This window comes from Canis lupus, chromosome 8 (assembly GCF_003254725.2).
Source record: "Canis lupus dingo isolate Sandy chromosome 8, ASM325472v2, whole genome shotgun sequence".
Lineage (NCBI taxonomy): Eukaryota > Metazoa > Chordata > Mammalia > Carnivora > Canidae > Canis > Canis lupus.
In genome coordinates, this window is record NC_064250.1 from 39828819 (window position 1) to 39849142 (window position 20324).

At 35.5% G+C, this 20324-nt stretch overlaps 1 protein-coding gene and 1 pseudogene across 12 annotated transcripts in view; both read left to right on the forward strand.

Moving 5' to 3' along the window:
* Positions 1 to 20324, forward strand: part of FUT8 (fucosyltransferase 8) — a 301256-nt gene that overhangs the window by 63907 nt on the left and 217025 nt on the right. The gene's annotated exons all lie outside the window — the stretch shown is intronic.
* On the forward strand, positions 1680 to 6037 carry LOC118355579 (small ubiquitin-related modifier 1-like; annotated as a pseudogene).

Sequence of the window (20324 nt, forward strand, 5' to 3'; positions counted from 1 at the left end):
CACTTCTCTGTCCCAAGGGAGAAATCAAGGACTGTTGGAGATAGGCCCAGGGAAGAGTTAGGCCAGACAAGAGGATACCTACTTTACAGGATTTTGGAATGATAGTTTCAGTAACCCCTTCACCCTTACGTGTCCCAGCTTTTATGTATATGTGACCAAAGCTCGCTCTGTAGAAGGACTGAGAAAAATGAGGTAGGAAGTCATCATAGGCCAGCATGATAACAGATGTTTTCTCAACTTCAGGGAGGCCTGTCTTCACACTTCTCCTATTCCTTAGCATTATGAGCTACCAGATCTTCATGCAGTAACTCACAATTGTTTATAAAATGATGTCTCAAAGACTGAATTTGGTGTTCTGAAGGTAGTTTGAGGTTATCCCTCTGTAATGTGTGAAATATGTTGAGTTGTGTGAAATTTAGTCCTACTCTGCTTAGTGTAAGTATAATTGGCTTATCTGTAAAACTTTGTAGTAGCACGCAGAGAGTAATAATAAATTGTGCCTAGAAGGTAATGAAAGGGTTTACAGAGGAAGGAATACTTAAACTCTTTAGTAAATGAGTGGCTTTAAAAGTAGATCTAATAATGGAAGTTTTTCCCTAATAATACTGATACCTTAAAACCTTACTCAAATCTTACAGGTCTGTGGTCTAGAATACATTACTTGGGGTAGAGCTTTCATGAATATCTTTATAACTTAATACTTTATACACAAACTTCAGCAACTTCTAAGCTGCCCTAAGTAAATTTTCATTATGAATTATACATTAGATGATTAAATGTTTTTTTAAGTAGAACAGTTTTATTAATTGAACTTTTGTTATGATTCAGGTACTGTGTTGAATGCCTGAGACAGCCACAACATATGACATGAATTAAAGCCTAAAGGAGATAAAAGTCTAGAGGAAAGATAGAAATCTCTAAAATTGTGACAAATAGGGCTCTTATAAAATGTGCTTTGCAAGAATTAGAGAGTTTGAGAATGGTGCTTCATGAAGATGACAGTTGAATTGATAGCAAACATACTTTTAAAGCTAAGCTTCTAGTACCTCGTCTCTTAAGTTTTCTTTAACTCTAGACTTGATTGGCTAAGTTACAATCTCCCATAGCATTTAATTACCTATGTGTACAAAGAGAATTACTACTTTTAATAAGGATTCTCAGATTTTGCATGGTTCAGGATCAGCAAAGCAAAATTATATTTTCTTTGGTTTATTATATTTACTAAGTAATATTACTGTAAATACTACTATACCACTAATGCTTCTGTAACTACTTCTGTCATTACCATTATTACTGTTATTAGAACAGGTTTCTCCTCCTCCTCCTACTTCTAAGTAATACTTGTTTTTACAAGGAACCACTTTTAAGTTCTTTTTTTTTTTAAAAAAAATCTTTTTTATCTTAAGTAATCTGTGTGCCCAATGTAGGGCTTGCACTCACAACCCTGAGATCAAGAGTCGAATGCTCTACCATCTGAACCAGCCAGGCGCACCTACTTTATGTTCTTTATAGTTTTTTAAAATTATTATTCTTTACAGTATTAAGATGGGAAATTATTTCAATTTTTAGAAGGATTTTCAAGAATATTAATTTTAAAAAAGGTGACTATTTCACAGAAACAATATCTAAACTAAATTATCCTCATTTTCAAGAAAGTATTCGTAATTCAAGTTCTAATTATGAGGGTTTATCCTGTGTTTTTCTTTATGTTTCTTGGTAAGTATTATAGGCATGATAATATGATTGAATTTTTATGATTAGATTTATTCCAAATAAAAATTGATACTAAATATAAAGCTATTTTCTACTTAAGTATATGCTTTTTAAATTACTCTTGATATTTCTCTGGGCATTCAGGTCAATTGGGGTGTTTGTATGTTTTAGAATTGCTCTAGAGAGCATAAGCTATGGAGTAAGGCAGATATGGTCTGATTCTTGACTTGGATACTAGCTGTGCTTAGGTAGTTAATTTAGGTACTAAATTTCCACATCTGTAAAATATAGATAAATAATAAATGCAAAGTCTTTAGCATGGTGCCTGGCTTAAGTAATGGCTCAATAAATGTTAACTATTACTGTTAACTGAGTTAGGAGTTCCTTAGGTCTCCGGCCTTAAATGTGGTCCTTGGAGACTATGACTACCTTGGGACCACCTTGAGCACCTATATGGAGAAGATGGTCTCATATAGGTCTTAGAGATGACCTATTCTGGGTATGCCTTTCTGACCTGAAACTAATTGAATGCCCTATGAGCTTTGCTGAAAAAAAAATTTTTTTTTAAATTTTTATTTATTTATGATAGTCACAGAGAGAGAGAGAGAGAGAGAGAGAGAGAGGCAGAGACACAGGCAGAGGGAGAAGCAGGCTCCATGCACCGGGAGCCCGACGTGGGATTCGATCCCGGGTCTCCAGGATCGCGCCCTGAGCCAAAGGCAGGCGCTAAACTGCTGCGCCACCCAGGGATCCCCCCAAAAATTTTTTTTAAAAACTCTAATATTGCAAAAATAGTAGTGCAGAAGAAATTCTTAGTATACCTTTACATTTTGGCATAAGATGAAGCCACAGGGTGGCTAGGGTTCACTGTGATGTGAGTGTAATCATATAATAAGAGTTGATAAGAGTACCTTTTTCACAGCTTCTGGTGTGGGTAAATTTGGCTTACTTGGGATAGGTTAGAGGAATCTGAATTTAGAGTCAGTAGTGCCAAACTGTAGGGAGAGGTGTCTTTTTTTTTTTTCTTTTAAAGAAGTTTTAGGTTAAAAAAAACCCTTCTTTCAGATGTTATCACACATCAGAGGTAACTGATGAAAGCAGCAGAAAAATCAGAGACAAATATAGCTAAATCTAGATTATATCTCCGATAATATTTTCAGTTAGAAGATTTAGGTTCTAGGACCAGGTCTGTAAAATGCTGAAAACCCTCTAAGGGGACTCCATGAGGATCAAGTGCTTGAGAGCTCTAATTTTTCCTTGTCTTTCTTTTTGGACAAGGGAAGTTAGAAGTACGTTCACAGTCATAGAAACCTTTGTATATATGGTTACTGTTCTGAAAAGAGACATTCTGTCTTCCACTTCAGATCTTAGATACTTAGATCTTTATTTTTATTTTTTTAAAAGATTTTATTTATTTATTCATGATAGAGAGAGACAGAGACACAGGCAGATGGAGAAGCAGGCTCCATGCTGGGAGCCCGACGCTGGACTCGATCCCGGGACTCCAGGATCACGCCCTGGTCCAGAGGCAGGTGCTAAACTGCTGAGCCACCCCGGGATCCCCGATACTTAGATCTTAATGACAGTAGTGTGACTACGGTTTAGGTTCTGAGTTAGTGGCTTGAGAAAATTTGATACAGGCAATTGCAGAATAGAAGATAAATCTCATTTTAAAAATATTTCTTACTGTGCCACCAGTTAGTAGTGATTTGTAATATTTGAAACATTCTTAAAAATCCTAGGAGAATTGTACTTTCATGATAGTTTAATATATTATGCACACTTTGCATCTTTGCATTTTGGGGTTTTAAAAAAGTGCTAAAAGGGGAAGGAGATGGCTTAAAAACAAAATGGATTCTTTCATACACTAATAAGTTACTTGACAGTTTGGTTAATTGTAAATGAATTTTATTATTGTAAGGAATTATTATTATTTAATTTTATTTTAATTACGTAGGCTCCACACCCAATGTAAGGTTTGAACTCTATGCCCTGGATATCATGCTCTACTGAGCCAGCCAGATGCCCTGCTATAAAATCTTTAATTGTTTTAATTCTAGATTCTAGAGGATGCTTTACAAAACACCTAGTCAATCAGTAGGTTGATACTTTTCATACACATTGTTAAGTTAAAAACTGGAATTTATAGAGTAGTGGTATAATACATGACACTTTATCAAAGAGATTAGTTGACAGTCTCCTATCAACTCTTCCAGATCACTCCATCTAAAATAAATATCTATTTTTTATCATATCATCTTATGTATGACACTGTTTTTGTATGTGTGTGTGCATGTGTTTGTATTTATTGACTATTTTTTTTTTAAGATTTTTATTTATTTATTCATGAGAGGTACAGAGAGAGAGAGAGAGAGAGAGAGAGAGAGGCAGAGACACAGGCAGAGGGAGGAGCAGGCTCCATGCAGAGAGCCCGATGTGGAACTCAATCCCGGGACTCCGGGATCTTGCCCTGAGCCGAAGGCAGATGCTCAACCACTGAGCCAGCCAGGCATCCCTATTGATTAATTTCTTACCAGAATAAAATTCCATGAGTTCTTTTTCCTTTTTCATCAAAACGTTTATTAAATGCTTAACTGGATGTCACCTGAACTGTAAATAGGCTTTGTTAAAGACTTGAGTGCCTGGCTAAAACCAGGAAAACTGTTGCCTACTTTTCATGTTCACAAAGCTCATAGTTGGGCCAGTCCTGTGGCCTGCAAAGGAGGGGATACATATACCAGAGCAGGATTCTGCTAAATGGAATGGAACCCAGGGGTAAGGACACCAAGCCAATCCTTCTAGCCAACCCTTCAGGAGATATCCTAAGCACCTAAAATAATAGCATGACACATAGTAGGTGGTCAATAAATGTTTGGTAGAGGATTTTCCTTTTCCTTTCTTGTCCTGTCCTTCCCTTCCTCTTTCCTTCCCTTCCCCCTCCTCCTTCCCCTTTTTCTTTTTTTCAGGGGAGGAGTGTCGAAGTTTAGATTTGAATCAGATATAAGTAACTTTAAGTTATTCATTTTCATAAAGATGATGTTGGGAAAGTATATTTGCATAATAAAGGGATACACTTCAACACTTTTAAAAATGAGGAATTAAGAACTCATTAGTTTTAAGGCTTGCTAGTGTTCATCATTGTAATCTGTTAAAGGAAAATATAAATGGTGATAATTAAATTGAAAATATAAGAAATTTTGATTGGTAAAGTGATATGTTTGTAATAAAAATTATAAATATAATTAAAATTTTAGAAAAGCTTAAATACCTTGAAATCCCCAAAAGTTAAAAAGTCAAAGCAGAGTGATGCAATGCCTGGGAGAAGTCCTTCCAGCTGTGGTGTTTTTCCATGGGAAAGAGAGACAGATTTATAAATCTCAGAATGAGGTTCTACCTGAAGTCCCTATTGTGCAGAGACCCTGGGCGAAGCCACCTTCACCATATCTGACCAGGAGGCAAAACTGTCAACTAAGGACTTGGGAGGGGGAGGGGTTAGAAGGAAGGTGAATACATTAAACTCCGTCATTGGACCAGGATAGCATTGAGATTCATTCACTTCAAAGTGAAAATGACAACACATCTCAAACTCAAAAGAATGGTGCTGTCAAAGACAAGGAGTTCATTCAGGTTCCTTTTTGAAGGTCAGAGAATTTCTGATAATCACGCTGCAAAAGGACTGGGAATGGAAGAAGATGTGATTGAAGTTTATCAGAACAAATGAGGTCATTCAATGATTTAGCGGTTCTTTTTATATGTTTCTTTACTATCAATCCTTTTTTGTTTTTAAAAATAGTTCTTTTGTAATATGGTGTTCAAAATGGAATTGAAAACCTGTATTCCATCTCTTTAAAACATCTGGTAATTTGAATTCTAGTGCCTGTTACTCATTATCACTTGTTTTCATTGTGCTGAGTTTTGGTGATCAAACCTTCACCTCCTTCATATTGCCCTCTCCTTTTTAAAAATTATACGTGTGCACAGAAAGGCCACCTTTTCCATGATTGCATTCACAAGCAATGTGATTGTTCATAATGACTTTCCAGTTAGCCCTGAAGTTCTAGCATGTGATTGCTTCTTTCCTGGACTATGACTTTCAGTGGGAAATGGAAGTTTTTTCAGAGAACTGAACTGTGGAAAAATGGCCTTTCCTTAATTTGAAGCTGCTTTTAAAATTTAAGGGTCTGGACCAAAAGAAGAGAAACATCAGGCTGGAGTTGAGGTGACAGAGATCATGAGAGTAATGACTAACTCCAAAGGTTGACTTCACTGAGGGGAAGGCATTTTTTTTTTTTAAAGATTTTATTTATTTATTCATGAGAGAGAGAAAGAGAGAGATGGAGACACATGCAGAAGGAGAAGCAGGCTTCATGCAGGGAGCCTGACGTGGGACTCCATCCCGGGTCTCCAGGATCAGGTCCTGGACTGAAGGAAGGCGGCGCTAAACCGCTGGGCCACCTGGGCTGCCCAGGAGAAGGCATTTTTAAGATAAAAGAAAAATCTTGTCAGAAGATCCAGAAAAATTCTACTTTTCATTAGCACCTAATGAAGTTATTTATGTAGAAGTGTATACAATAGAACACTGCTCTTTTTAATTTTATTTGTACTTTTTGGTCTGGGATATGAGTTTTAAATGGACATTCTCTGTACCAGCTTCATTAAAATAAACAAAATGTTTGTAAAGGCCATAAAAAAAAAAAAAGCCAAAGCAGAATCTCTGAAGTAGATGTTTATTTTAGAATCTGAAAGAGAAAAGAAATAAAATTAGGTTATAAGTATGCTAGGTATTGACAGAGCAGGCCAATCTGAGGCTAAATGTTGTCAGCTCAGAACAGATGTTATATGGAGGAACCCAGAAGTACTACCTTCAACCTACTGTTGAATTAGACTACTTTGGACCTATCATAGACTCTCCTTGGGAACATTGACTAAGTTCATGTGGTTCAGGGCTATCCCCAGGACTCAATGTAGTTCCTGGCAATTAGTATTCTCTGCAAAAAGTGTTTTCTTAAAAAAAAGTGAATTAATCTGTAGATAGTAAATGCTGGAGAACTGATTTCAGACATTTTTAATGAGTGTTGTTACCACACTCCTTAAAACCACAGGAGCATAGGTGCTCCTGTATCATTTTTCTTAAGTTTCTCTTAGCCTTTTGGGGTGAGGGATCAGAATTTGTACCTTTGACCCTTTTTTTTTTTTTATTTCCTTTGACCCTTGTTAATAATATGCTTTGAATTATTTTCTGCATTATTCTTATCTATGGCTGGACCTTTATTTTCATAAAAGAGGATAAGCTTTTCTAGTTTTTAAAGTTCTGGTAGCTGAAATTTGAGTCTATGACCGGTGCATTGATAGAAAATCTTGCTTTTATTTTCTTAGTGAAGTTACTTACCTTAAATAAAGTTCCAGAGGGTTTAATTGTCCTGCTAAATAAATCTGTATTACTTAGTTATGTGAAGTTATAATGATTTAGAGGATTAGGAATGAGTCATCTAGGCTTTTCTCTTACAGTTAGTGATTTCAAACCTTTTTTCTGTTGGTAGCAATGAAAAATTACTTAGTCCTTGCTGGACATGAAGAAACTCAGAGTTGCCTTTGCTTGTATCTTCATGGAATGAAAGGGGTGGATTAAATTGCCCTTTTACTAATATAAATACAAAAAGAACTTAGTCTAGATTTTCTTCTAGGCTTTTATTTCACTTACAGTTTTTCCCCCCAATGAAATACTCCTCTCATTTTAATACATGTTAAAATTGATGAGTAAACTTAAATATGTTTGTATGCTTCCCCTTCAGTCTCACTAGCCATATTTTAAGTGCTCTGTAGCCGCGTATGGCTAGTGGTTATTATATTGGACCGTATAGATATAGAACATTTCCTTCTTGTGGATATACCTGATACAGATATTTTCTCTTAGAGATTTTAATGATCCAGGCAGGTGATTATAATTTTTAAGGTAAGATTCTCAGTATTTTTGGTAAGATATTTGTTCTATGAAATTTATTTTGATTATCTGTTATATCATGCATACTCCACTAATTCTTGTATTCTGTTTTAAAAGTCACTTTTATGTAATTTTGAGACAAGCTTCCATTTTGTAATATAATTTAATGGGAAATTTTGAGATAGTAACTAGAAATTGTCCTTACAGGTAACACAGAACATTAATCTTAAGTGAGGTAATGAATATAACTGTGTGAAAATTCTTTTTAAGGCTTTTACTATGAGTATTTTAGGAATGTGGAGCTTTCAAAATAGGCCTTTAGCTCCTAGTGTGTTTTGGTTAAAAGTGATAATGATTTTGTCAGTATAGTGCTGAGCTTACAAAAATTGCTGATTAGATGTTAGTTCTTTTAATACATAGTTTCATTTTTTAGAGCATGGTTCCCAAACTGGATGATCATAAGAATTCCCTGAGGAGCTATTTAAGGATACAGATATCAAAGGATTATATTTACATAGCATATGTATTAATGTACACAAAGGATTTTGTATACACTCCTTAGCGTTAACTCCTTGAGATAAAATTGAAAGAATAATTCAAAAGATTGAATTATTTTTGAGTTTTTTTATAATAAATTTATTTTTTATTGGTGTTCAATTTACCAACATACAGAATAACACCCAGCGCTCATCCCGTCAAGTGCCCCCCTCAGTGCCCGTCACCCATTCACCCCCACCCCCCGGCTCCTCCCCTTCCACCACCCCTAGTTCGTTTCCCAGAGTTAGGAGTCTATGTTTTGTCTCCCTTTCTGATATTTCCCACACATTTCTTCTCCCTTCCCTTATATTCCCTTTCACTATCATCTATATTCCCCAAATGAATGAGAACATACAATGTTTGTCCTCCTCCAGTTGACTTACTTCACTCAGCATAATACCCTCCAGTTCCATCCACGTTGAAGCAAATGGTGGGTATTTGTCGTTTCTAATGGCTGAGTAATTTTTTAGAGTTTTGATTCACAGAAAGCAAATTTCCTTCTGAAAGTTACACCATTTTACAAACTTTTCCTCATGTTTTCTCTATGCTGGGTATTATAGACTTAATATTTCTCAGTTGATTAAAAAGATCTCTTAGTTTGTATTTTTTTTATTATAAGAGAGCCAACATTTTTCCAAATTTTTTGATATTCATTTTTTTCTTCCCTTTCCACTTCCTTTCTTTCTTTTGAATTGCCTGTTTTTGATATCTGTTCTTTCACATACCTAACATTTTTAGTTTTGATCAGCAATAAGTTGAATGATAGGGCTAGATAGAAGGTAATGACTGAAAACAAGAATTGGTGTTGAGAAAGTTGGGTAGATTTTGGTTATTGTGCTTGGTGTAGATATGGGCAAAATGTTAAGTCTATGGTAGATTTGTAAGATTCTTGTATATATTTCCATCTATTTTCTTGTACATATTTCCATCTATTTTCTCATAAATGGTATCTTTTAGGAATAATCCTTTTCAGTTTGACAGTGAAGGAATTGGATTTAAAATTTTCTTATGAAGAAAGCAAGTATTTTGCTACTATCATTTGGAAACTGATCATATCTTTGGTTCTGGTTGTTACTGGAATCATTTTGAACTAATGCCATTAATAATGCTGTCTAACAAAACTATTCATTTTGATTTCCTGCCTATGTGTAAATATGATAGAACAAAAATCCCTTAATCATGGAGACCTTTTATCTTTGTGTTGCTAGTGTCTCAGAGGATCTAGCCCTGTAAAAGAAAACTCATTTTCTGTACTCACAGCACTTCTGATCAGATATGTGGGTTTTCTACACCAAGCAATTCTTTAATCTCAGAGGATACCAACTGAGTAGTTAGCACAGACCCCAAAGATTAAGGGCCTGGTCCCACAAGACTTCAGATGTCATTTGGGAGTAGTGGGTGCCCAGGTTACCTACACTTCTGTCTGACTTGGCTACAGACTGGGGGGATCCCATGACTTCCTCCTCACATTTGATAATTAGCTATTATGGTTCACAGAACTCAGAAACACTTATGTTTATAATCTTACTGCAAAGAACGTAATTAAAGATAATGATGAACAGCAAGATTAAGAGGTACATAGGATGAGGTCCGGAAGGATCCTGAGCACACACAGTGGAGTGTGCCACTCTTCTGGCACATGGATGTGTTTAACAACTTGGATGTTCTCTAGGCCCCATAGTTTAGAAATTTTTTTTTTATTATTTTAAAGATTTTACTTATTTATTCATGAGAGAGAGAGAGAGAGAGAGGGAGGGAGGGACAGGCAGAGGGAGAAGCAGGCTCCATACAGGGAGCCTGATGTGGGACTTGATCCCGAGACTCCGGGATCATGTCCTGGGCTGAAGGCAGGTGCTAAACCACTGAGCCACCCAGGGATCCCTAGTTTAGGAATTTTTATTTTATTTTTTAATTTTTTTTATTTTTTTTATTTTTTATTTTTTATTTTTTTTAGTTTAGGAATTTTTAATGGAGGCTTTATTGCATGGGCATGATTGGTTATTAAGTCAATGTCTGGTGCTCTCTTGTCCCTAAAGGATAGGTTATGGGGTTGAAAGTTCCAAGTTTATAATCAGGGTTTGGTCTTTGTGGTGACCAGTCCCAATATTGGAGCGATCTGGGAGCCCGCCAAGAGTAGCCTCATCAGAATGAAAGATGTTTCTATCAGGAAATTCCAAGGGATTTAGGAACTGTATTTTAGGGGTATGTGTCCATCTGGGCCACAGACAACTGTGTTCAATCTGAATGGGGGCTCACAGAGGGAGTATAGGTGCTGGTTCTGACAAGAGTCTTTCAGAGTGCCCAGGGGCTCTGGTTTCCATGTGCAGAGGGATGTTGACAGCTTCTTATCAGGCTGAGGCTTCAGGGTTGCAGGGGATTGTGTCTCCTCTAAGTGACTGGGACAGCACTCTACTAGAACTCCTCACCCACATATCTAAGGCTCCTTACCAAGTCCCTACTATAAACTGGTGGCGAACCTCTTTTTATTTCAGTGTTCCTTGAGTGCCCTCTACTGAAAAAAGTTTAGCATAGTGCTCATGTCAAAGGAATTTTGTTGTTTATCACAAAACATATATTGAAAGAGTCCTTCAGAGCTGGGGGCCTCTGCATATATGTCCATAACTGACACATATGGATAATACCTAAGTTTGTTTATCCAGTTACCTCTTGATGGACAATTTGGGTTATTTCTGGTTACAGGCTCTTACAAGTAAAACTGCCATGAACATTAATAATACAAGGTTTTGTATGGACATATATTTTCATTTCTCTTAGATAAATACATAAATGTGGAACGACTGGATTGTACAGTAGGTGTATGTGTAAATTTTTAGGAAATTGCCAGATAATTTTCCAAAGTGGCCATACCACTTTTTGTTTTTGTTGTCAGTTCTTCTGTATCTTACCAATATTTGGTATGGTTTATTCCTTTTAATTTTAGCCATTCTAATAGGTGTCGGGTATTATCTTCTTGTGTTTTAGTTTGCATTTCTCTAATGACTAATGATAATATGCATCATTTCTTGTGCTTATTATTTGTATATTTTCTTTGTTAAAATGTCTGCTCATAGGATGCCTGGGTGGCTCAGCGGTTGAGCATCTGCCTTCGGCTCAGGGCATGATCCCGGAGTCTTGGGATCAGGTCCCACATCGGGCTCCTTGTACGGAACCTGCTTCTCCCTCTGCCTGTGTCTCTGCCTCTCTCTCTGTGTGTCTCTCATGAATTAAAAAAAAAAAAAAGTCTGCTCAAATCTTTTACTTTTTTAAAAAAAAAATTGGTTGTTTTCTCACTGAATTTTGGATGCTTTTTTTTTTTTTTTGAGTTTTGAATGCTGCTTCTATATTTTCGATTCCAAACTTTGCAGACATTTTTTCCCTGAATTATGGCTTGTCTTTTCATTCTTTTAATAGTATCTTTTGAGGAATAAACATTTTTAATTTTGATGAACGTTCAGGCTATCAATTTATTCTTATATCAACTGTGTTTTTGCATCTAAGGTATTTTTACCTAATGTGAGGTAATAAAGGTTTTCTTTCTCCTAGGATAGCTTCTAGAAGTTTTATGATTTTAGTTTTTTTTTTTTTTAAGATTTATTTAGAGAGAGAGAACATGAGCAAAAGGAAGGGTAGAGGGAGAGGAAGACAAGCAGATTCCCTGCTAAGCAGGGAGCCCGACAAGGGGCTCAATCCCTGGACCCTGAAATCATGGCCTGAGCCAAAATCAAGAGTCGGATGCTCAACCCACTAGGTCACCCAGGTGTGCCCCATGATTTTAGGTTTTATGATTAGTACTATGATGCATTTTGAGTTAATTTTTTTTATGGGAAGTGAAAATTGGATAATTTTATTTTTTGGGTAAGTTTGTTTTTTTGGCATGGTGATCTCCATTTGTTCTCATGCCATTTGTTGAAAAGCTATCCTTTACACTTTTGTCAAAAATTGGCTGGTTATCTATGTGTGGGTTAATTTCTGATTCCCTAGTTTATTCAATTGATCTCTTGTCTGTTTCAATACTCTACTGTTTAGATTACTGTGGCATTATAAGAAGTCATGAAACGAAGTTGTGCTACTCATCTACCTTTGTTCTTTTTCAGTGTTATTTTGACTGTTGTACTGGTTATTGGTTTATTGCCTCTTAGCTCCAGATTCACCCTTTTTGCTTGTTCTGTGAAAATAGATCTGGCCCTTTTAGTATTTTTCTTTTTCTAGCTGGTCCAGCATTAAGCTTTGTCGATATAGGGTGCTGCAGACACATTGTAAGAGGAAAGAGTTTTGCTTCTTGGTTTCTGTGTATTTGCTTGGCAGGCACCAACAGCACATGCAGCTTCTCTAGAATCAGCACACATGGCTTCCTTAGTGTACAGCTCCTGCCACATGTGTGGGCTTACCAACACTAAACTTCTGCAGTGCTCAGAGGATAGCACTACCCTAGCAGCCAGCAACCCAAGATTCTTTTTTGTACCTCTCATGTCAGTTTGTAGCAGAATGCCTTAATGGGACAATTCCAGATGAACAGTTTTTCCTAGCCCCCCCTATGAATGGATTTCTTGCAAGTTGTGCAAGACAGATTTCCAGCAAGTTCTGATGACATGACACAAGAACAGTTTATCTGTCATCCGGTGAGACAGAACTGTGCCCTCTCCAACAAGATCTGATCTCAGTCCTGGAATGGCTAGGGAGTTGGGAAAGGCTCTTGCTTAAACACTCTTGTCTCAGCCCTAGGAGGTATTAGCTGCTCTTTTATTTGTTAGTATTCTCTTTGTTTCTCACTAGTTAGTTGTTGTTATACCAATCCCTGTTATAGTTATTAATTCTTTATGCTTAACTTTCCCTTTTCAAATTTCTGAGGCTTTTCTCTTCTGATTAGATCCAGAATGATACAGCTGTTTTAGATTTTTTACATTTCTATATGAATTTTATTTATTTTTTTTAAAGATTTATTTATTTATTTATTTATTCATTCATTCATTCATTCATTTATGAGAGAGAGAGAGAGAGAGAGAGAGAGAAGCAGAAACACAGGCAGAGGGAGAAGCAGGCTCCATGCAGGGAGCCCGACGTGGGACTCGATCCCGGGACCCCGGGGTCACGCCCTGAGCTGAAGGTAGTGTTAAACTGCTGAGCCACCTGGGCTGCCCTCTATATGAGTTTTAGAAGCAGTTTCTAAATGTCTTACAAAAAAAAAAAAAAAAAAAAGCCTACTGGGATTTTCACTGAATTTATACATAAATCTGGGGGAAATACATTGCAGTCTAAAGATAAATTTGGAGAGAATTGACCTCTTAACAGTATTGAAGTCTTTTGATTCATGAATAATGTTTCACCTCTCATTTATAGATTTTTGGTTTCTTTTTTATTTATTTGAGAGAGTGCTTGGGTACGTGGGAGGAGGGGCAGAGGGGGAAGGAGAGGGAAAGAATCTTCTTTTTTTTTTTTGAGAGAGAAAGAATCTTAAGCAGACTCCCTGCTGAACTTGGAGCCATTGTGGGCTCCATCTCATGACCCTGAGGTCACCACCTGAGCTGAAACCAAGAGTCAGACGCTCAGCCAACTGAGCCACCTAGGTGCCCCTAGATTTTCAGTTTCTTTTAGCAGTGTTTCAGGTTTTTTTTTTTATATATATAGCTCTTTCCGAGATTTTGCCAGATTTATCCCTAAATGTGTTATATTTTATATGCTCTTATAAATGACATGATTTTTAAAAAATTCCACTTCCCATTTGTTCATTGCTAATATATAAAATGCAATTTTTATATCCTGCAGCCTTGCAAAATTCATTTTTTAGTTCTGTAGGTTTTTTTTTTTTTTTTTTTTTTTTTTGTGGATTCCACTGGATTAGTCATGTCTTCTGTGAATGAAGAGAATTTTACTCCTTTCATTCCAGTCTGTGTTTTCTCTTTCTTTTTCTTGCCTAATGTCACTGGCTGGACCTTCTAGTATAATGCTGAATAGAAATGGTGAGAGTGGACATTCTCGATTTTTGATTGAGTACAATTGTTTTAACTCTAAATTGATATTCAGCATTACTGGTGGGAGACAGCTATAGGATATGGATATTTAAGGATCTTTGATCAGTGTTTAGGAAGGAGTGAAAGCAATAGATGAATTACATGAAGAAAAATTTAAAGCACAGAGGCTTACTTGATGATTGAAAAAAAGGAAATAAGTATACCTGGCAGAACACAAGCGGCTCAGAAAGAATGCAGTTGTTTCTTACAGACTAAAATAGTTAGAATTAAGGTAGCTGGTGGCTGGTGAAATGGAAAGAATTGCCCTGAGATAATTGGGTTTAAATCCTGGGTTTACCACTTGCTAACTCAGTAAGTTTCTTTTTTTTTCATTTGTTTTTATTGAAGTTCGATTTGCCAACATATAGTATAACACTCAGTGCGCATCCTATCAAGTGCCCTCCTCAGTGCCCATCACCCAGGTACCCCAATCCCCTGCCCACCTTCCCTTCTGCAACCCTTTGTCTCCCTCTCTAATTTTTCCCACTCAGTTCCCCTCCTTTTCCTTATAATCCCTTCACTATTTCTTCTATGCCTTGTATGAGTGAAACCATATGATGATTTTCCTTCTTCGATTACTCAGTAAGTTTCTTAAACTAAGTTTCTGACTTCTCATCTGTAGAATGAACATAAGAATATTTACCCCAAGAGTTGTAATGAAGATTAAATAGAATCATTTACATAAAAGTGCCATAGTGGTATAGTTAGGTGCTTAATAAATGTCTTTGTCTTCATTGTTTTTTAAATGACCAATAGAAGCATTACTTTTCTGTTGCCTATTTTCCTTTTGATTATATATAAATACAGAAGTAGTGCCCACAGTTACTTTGAAACCCATCAAGAAAATAAAAAATGAAGCCAATTCCTGCTGTGTTGATCTAGAACTTCTCATAGTTTGAAAGAAAATTAACCAGAACACTGTGAACATAAAATTATATTAGAAAATGTTTTGAAGGAGAGTTCTAACTTGAGGAAGGTTGGCAGTTTTTCATAGGTCCATTAGCAGGAGGGGTTAGGCATCATTCAACCAGTTTTGGGGAGTAGTTCATCAAGGCTCTCAGAGAATTGATCTTGTAGATTAGTAGCCATTGGGCAGATTTTTTCAAGAAGTTTGAGAAGCAGCTATGAGGGTCAGTCAAGGACATGAGAGAACCACTGCAAAACTCTCATGTTTTTAGGGTCTGCACAGTAGATTTTTCTGTCATTGACTCTTGCATTCTTCTCCCCCTACACCCCTGCCACTAGTATAAGGACCCTTTATCCTGGGTATGATTTTATACCCCTTCTAGTTCTTGATCTCAGAGGTAATATCTTTATGAAACTATAAAGAATGAGGAATTAAGTATTTTGTAGAGCTAGAAGGTTCTCTTTCTGCCTTCTTTGCATTGTGTTTTGGATTCTATTATGCAGGTGCTCTGTAGTAGAGGAATGGTAATGCATGATACTGAAAATCTTCAGAGTAGACATATCACTGGAAGGGAGATTCAAATAGGGTTTTGCAGAAGCTACTTTAGTTGATGACACGTCTTCAACTTAAGTTGGAATTGATTTTTTTTTAATTTTGCTTTATCTTTCTGTGATGATTCTAGTAGAAGTCAAATGAAATTATTTTTGATAGCTAGTTTGTGAATATTGGTATTTGCAGCTAACCTTCCAGAGCTTCCTACCTATACTTTCAGGGAGCTTAGCTTGTGACTAAATGGATCATTTCTTCTCTTGTATCTATTTAATGCATTACTGGTTTCTAGCAGCTGGTACTTAGCATTTTCTTTCTTGAATTTGGTGCTTCATGTGATTTCTTTGCCTTTATGAGGTAGTTTTTGACTATAGGTGAATCCATTCTCCTGTAAATATAATCTGTGCTTTGAAATTAAATTATTCTTGTTCTCTTTGAATCATAAATCCTTTTGTTATCTGATAGTTTGCCTCTTGCTTTATGGCTTCCGTGTTCCTTTTGTAACGCTTACTTAACTTGTAATTTAAATACAAGGTTACTGTCAGTTAGCATCCAAAGAAAACTTTGGGCTGTTCAGACATTGGGAAAGTATGAATATCTGACCACCATTTTTAGGGTTTTTGGGGTATTTCATTCTAATTTTTCAGAATATAGAAAGGGAGGTAAATTTCTTATTTTTTCTTATCTAGCTCACCGTAGACCTTTTACTTTTCAAAACAGCTTGAGTAGAAAAATAATATGAAGAATGGCATATCCACTATTTCTGCATGGATGTACTTACCATAACTGTGAAAAATATATTTTATTTACTTTGAAGCTCTCAGGGTAAATGCGTTAGATATAATCAGCATTTTAGTATTGTCATATATAGTTAAGCAGTTTCCCATAGATTATAAGAAAGTTATTTATGTTTGTTTTTGTTCTGCAGAATATCACAAATATTTCCATAATGTGGCTTTCTTTTTTTGATATTCAGAGAAAATTAGAGATAAGAGTTATCTACATTTAAATAGTCACTTGTGAGAATCTTTTCTACCTAATATATTACTATGCTTCTTAAATCTCATTTTCCTCCATTTGTAACACTTAGTGATATGATATAAATGTCACTACCATAGTTTTCTTTAATTTTCTGAGAAGTATCTTTTATAGTATTCCTATCTTTAAATCTTGAGAACTCTGAAAGGCTTCTTTATCCTTTATTTCTTCTTAAGAAAATACCTTCATTTACTCTTGATGTTTTTGTAGAGATTTCTGCTACCCAGAGAAATAAAAATATGCAATGTAAAATCTTGGTCATTTAGGACTTTTTAAAAATGAACAAATCAGGTATTTAAAAAATTCCATAGACTTGTGATTTTTTTTTTCAGCTTTATTGAGGTATAATTGACAAATATTATAAAATATTTAAAGGATACATAATGATGGTTTCATGTATTCTCTCTTAGTAATTTCATAGCATAGTGTTATCAACTATAGTAACCATGCTTTACTTTAGATTTTCAGCCTTTGTTCATCTCATAACTGGAAGCCTATACTCCTTTACCAACATCTCTGTATTTCCCACACCATCCAGTCCCTGACAATTACTTGTCTACCTCTGTTAGTATGAGTTTGATTTTTTTCTTTTTTTCTTTTTTCTTTCTTTTTTTTTTTTTGGTAGAATCCATATGGAAGTGATACCATGTAGTATTTTCTCTCTCTGTCTGGCTTATTTCACTCTCAAGATTTATTGAGAAATTGGAAATGGCAGGATTTTTTTTTTTCTCACGGCTGAATAATATTGCATATATACACATACGTGTATATACATACACACATATACATATATACATATACACCCCACATCTTTATCTATTCATCTGTGGATGGATACTTAGGTTGTTTCCATATCTTGGCTTTTGTGAATAATATTGCAGTGAACATGGGGGAGTACAGATGTCTCTTTGAGATCCTATTTCCACTTCCTTTGAGTGTATACTGAGAAGAAGGTTATATGGATCATTTGGGTAATTCTGTTTTTGATTTTTTGGGAAAGCTCTGATGTTCTCCATAGTATGCTGTATCAGTTTACATTGCCACCAGCAGTGCACAAGGGTTTCCTTTTCTCCACATCCTCACCAACACTTGTTAAATCACGTTTCTCTTTTTATGATAGCTATTCTAACAGGCATGAGATGGTATCTCATTTTAGTTTTGATTTGCATTTGGTGATGAGTAATGATGTTGAGACATCTTTTCACATACCTGATAGCCATTTGTAGGTATTCTGTGAGAAAATGTCAGTTTTTAAATCAGATTTATTTATTTATTTATTTATTTATTTATTTATTTATTTATTGCTATTCAGTAGTATGAGTTTTTCTATATTTTGGATATTAACCCCTTATCAGGTATATGGTTCAAAAATATTTTCTCCCATTCTGTAGGTTTCCTCTTCATTTCGCTGATGATTTCCTTGCTGTGCAGAAGCTTTCTAAGTTCTATATAATCCCATTTGTTTATTGTGTTTTTGTCACTTTTACTTTTGGTGTTTTGAAATTGAAAAAAAATCAATGTCAAGACTGATGTCAAGGAGCTTACCCCGTATGTTATCTTCTAGAAGTTTTATAGTTTCAAGTCATTTTGAGTTGATTTTTGTTGCGATTTAAGGTAGGGGCCTAGTTTCATTCTTTTGGCTGTGGCTGTCCAGTTTTCCCAACATCATTTAATTGAAGAGGCTATACTTTACCCATTGTATATTTTTGGCTTGTCAAATATTAATTGACCATATGTGTAAGAGTCAAGAGTTTATTTATTAACCATATATGCATGAGTTTATTTCTGATCTCTTTGTTTTGTTTCATTGGTTTATCTTTTTTAATGCCAGTATTGTACTGTTTTGATTACTATAACTTTGTAGTGTAATTTGAAATTAGGAAATGTGAGGTCTCTAGCTTTGTTCTTTCTCAAGATTGAGATCTTGAGATCTCAATTGGGATCTCTTGTTCAATACAAATTTTAGGATTGTTGGTTCTAGTTCTGAGAAAAATGCCATTGGAATTTTGATAGAGATTACATTGATTTTGTAGATTGCTTTGGGGTGTTTGGACATTTTAATACTATTCTTCCAATTTGTGAACACAGATTTAATTGTGATTCCCATTTATTTGTGTCTTTATCAGTGTCTTGTAGTTTTCATGTAATCTTTTACTTCCTTTGCTAAATTTATTTCTAAGTATTTTATTTCATTCTATTTGATGCAGTTGTGAATGGGATTTTCTTAATTACTCTTTCTGTTTGTTGTTAGTGTATATAAACACAGCTGATATTTATATATTGATTTTTGTATCATGCATTTTTACTGAATTCATTGATTGGTTCTAACAGTTTTTTGGTGGAGTCTTAGTGTTTTCTATACATAATATCATGTCATCTGCAAATAGTGAGTTTTACTCACTCCTTTCCAGTATGGATGTCTTAGTTCTTTTTCTTGCCTACTGGCTCTGGCTAGGATATCTAGTGCTGTGATGAATGAAAGTGGTGAGAGTGGGCATCCTTGTTTTGTTCCTGATCTTAGAGGAAAAACTCAGCTTTTCACTATTGAGTATGATGTTAGCTGTGGGTTTGTAATATATAGCCTTTATTATGTTGAGGTTATGTTCCCACTATATTCACTTTGTTGAGAGTTTTTATCATGAAAGAATTTTCAATTTTTTTACATGTTTTCTTCATCTGTTGAGATGATAATTTTTTTTTTCTTTTGAGAGAGAGGAGAATGTGCAAAGGGGAAGGGCAAAGGGAGAGGAGAGAATCTTAAGCAGGCTCCATGCCCCAGTATGGAGCTTGATGTGGGGCTTGATCTGACAACCCTGAGATTATGACCTGAGCCAAAATCAAGAGTTGGATGTTCAACTGAGCATCCAGGTGCCCCATATGATTTTTATCCTTCATTTTATGTGTAGTATTACATTTATTGATTTGCCTGTATTGAACCATCCTTTCATCCCAGGGAAAAACCCATTAGACCACGCTGTTGGGTGTATGATCCTTTTAATGTGTTGTTGAATTCTGTTTACTAATATATTTTTTAAATTATTACTTTATTTTATTTATTTTATTGTTGTTTACTAATATTTTGTTGAGGATTTTCACATTCATATTCATCAGGGATATTGCTCTGTAGTTTTCTTTTTTGTAGTGTCCTTGTTTGGTTTTAATTATAAGGATAATGCTGGTTTTGTAAAATGAATTTGGAAATGTTCCCTTCTCTAAGTTTTTGGAAGAGTTTGAAAAGGATTGATGTTAATTCTTCTTTAAATGTTTGGTAGAATTTATTCATTCATTCATTCATGAGAGACACAGAGAGAGAGGGGCAGAGACACAGGTAGAGGGAGAAGCAGGCTCCATGCAGGGAGCCTGATGTGGGACTCGATCCCGGGGTCTGAAGGCGGCGCTAAACTGCTGAGCCACCTGGACTGCCCTTTTGGTAGAATTTACCAGTGTAGCCATCTGGTCCTGACTTTTTTTGTAGGAAGGTTTTTGATGACTGATTAAATCTTCATACTAGTAATTGTCCTATTCAGATTTTCTATTTCTTCATAATTTAGTCTTGGTAGGTTGGTATATTTCTAGGAATTTGTCCCTTTCTTAGGTTGTCCAATTTGTTGGTATGTAGTTGTTTGTAGTA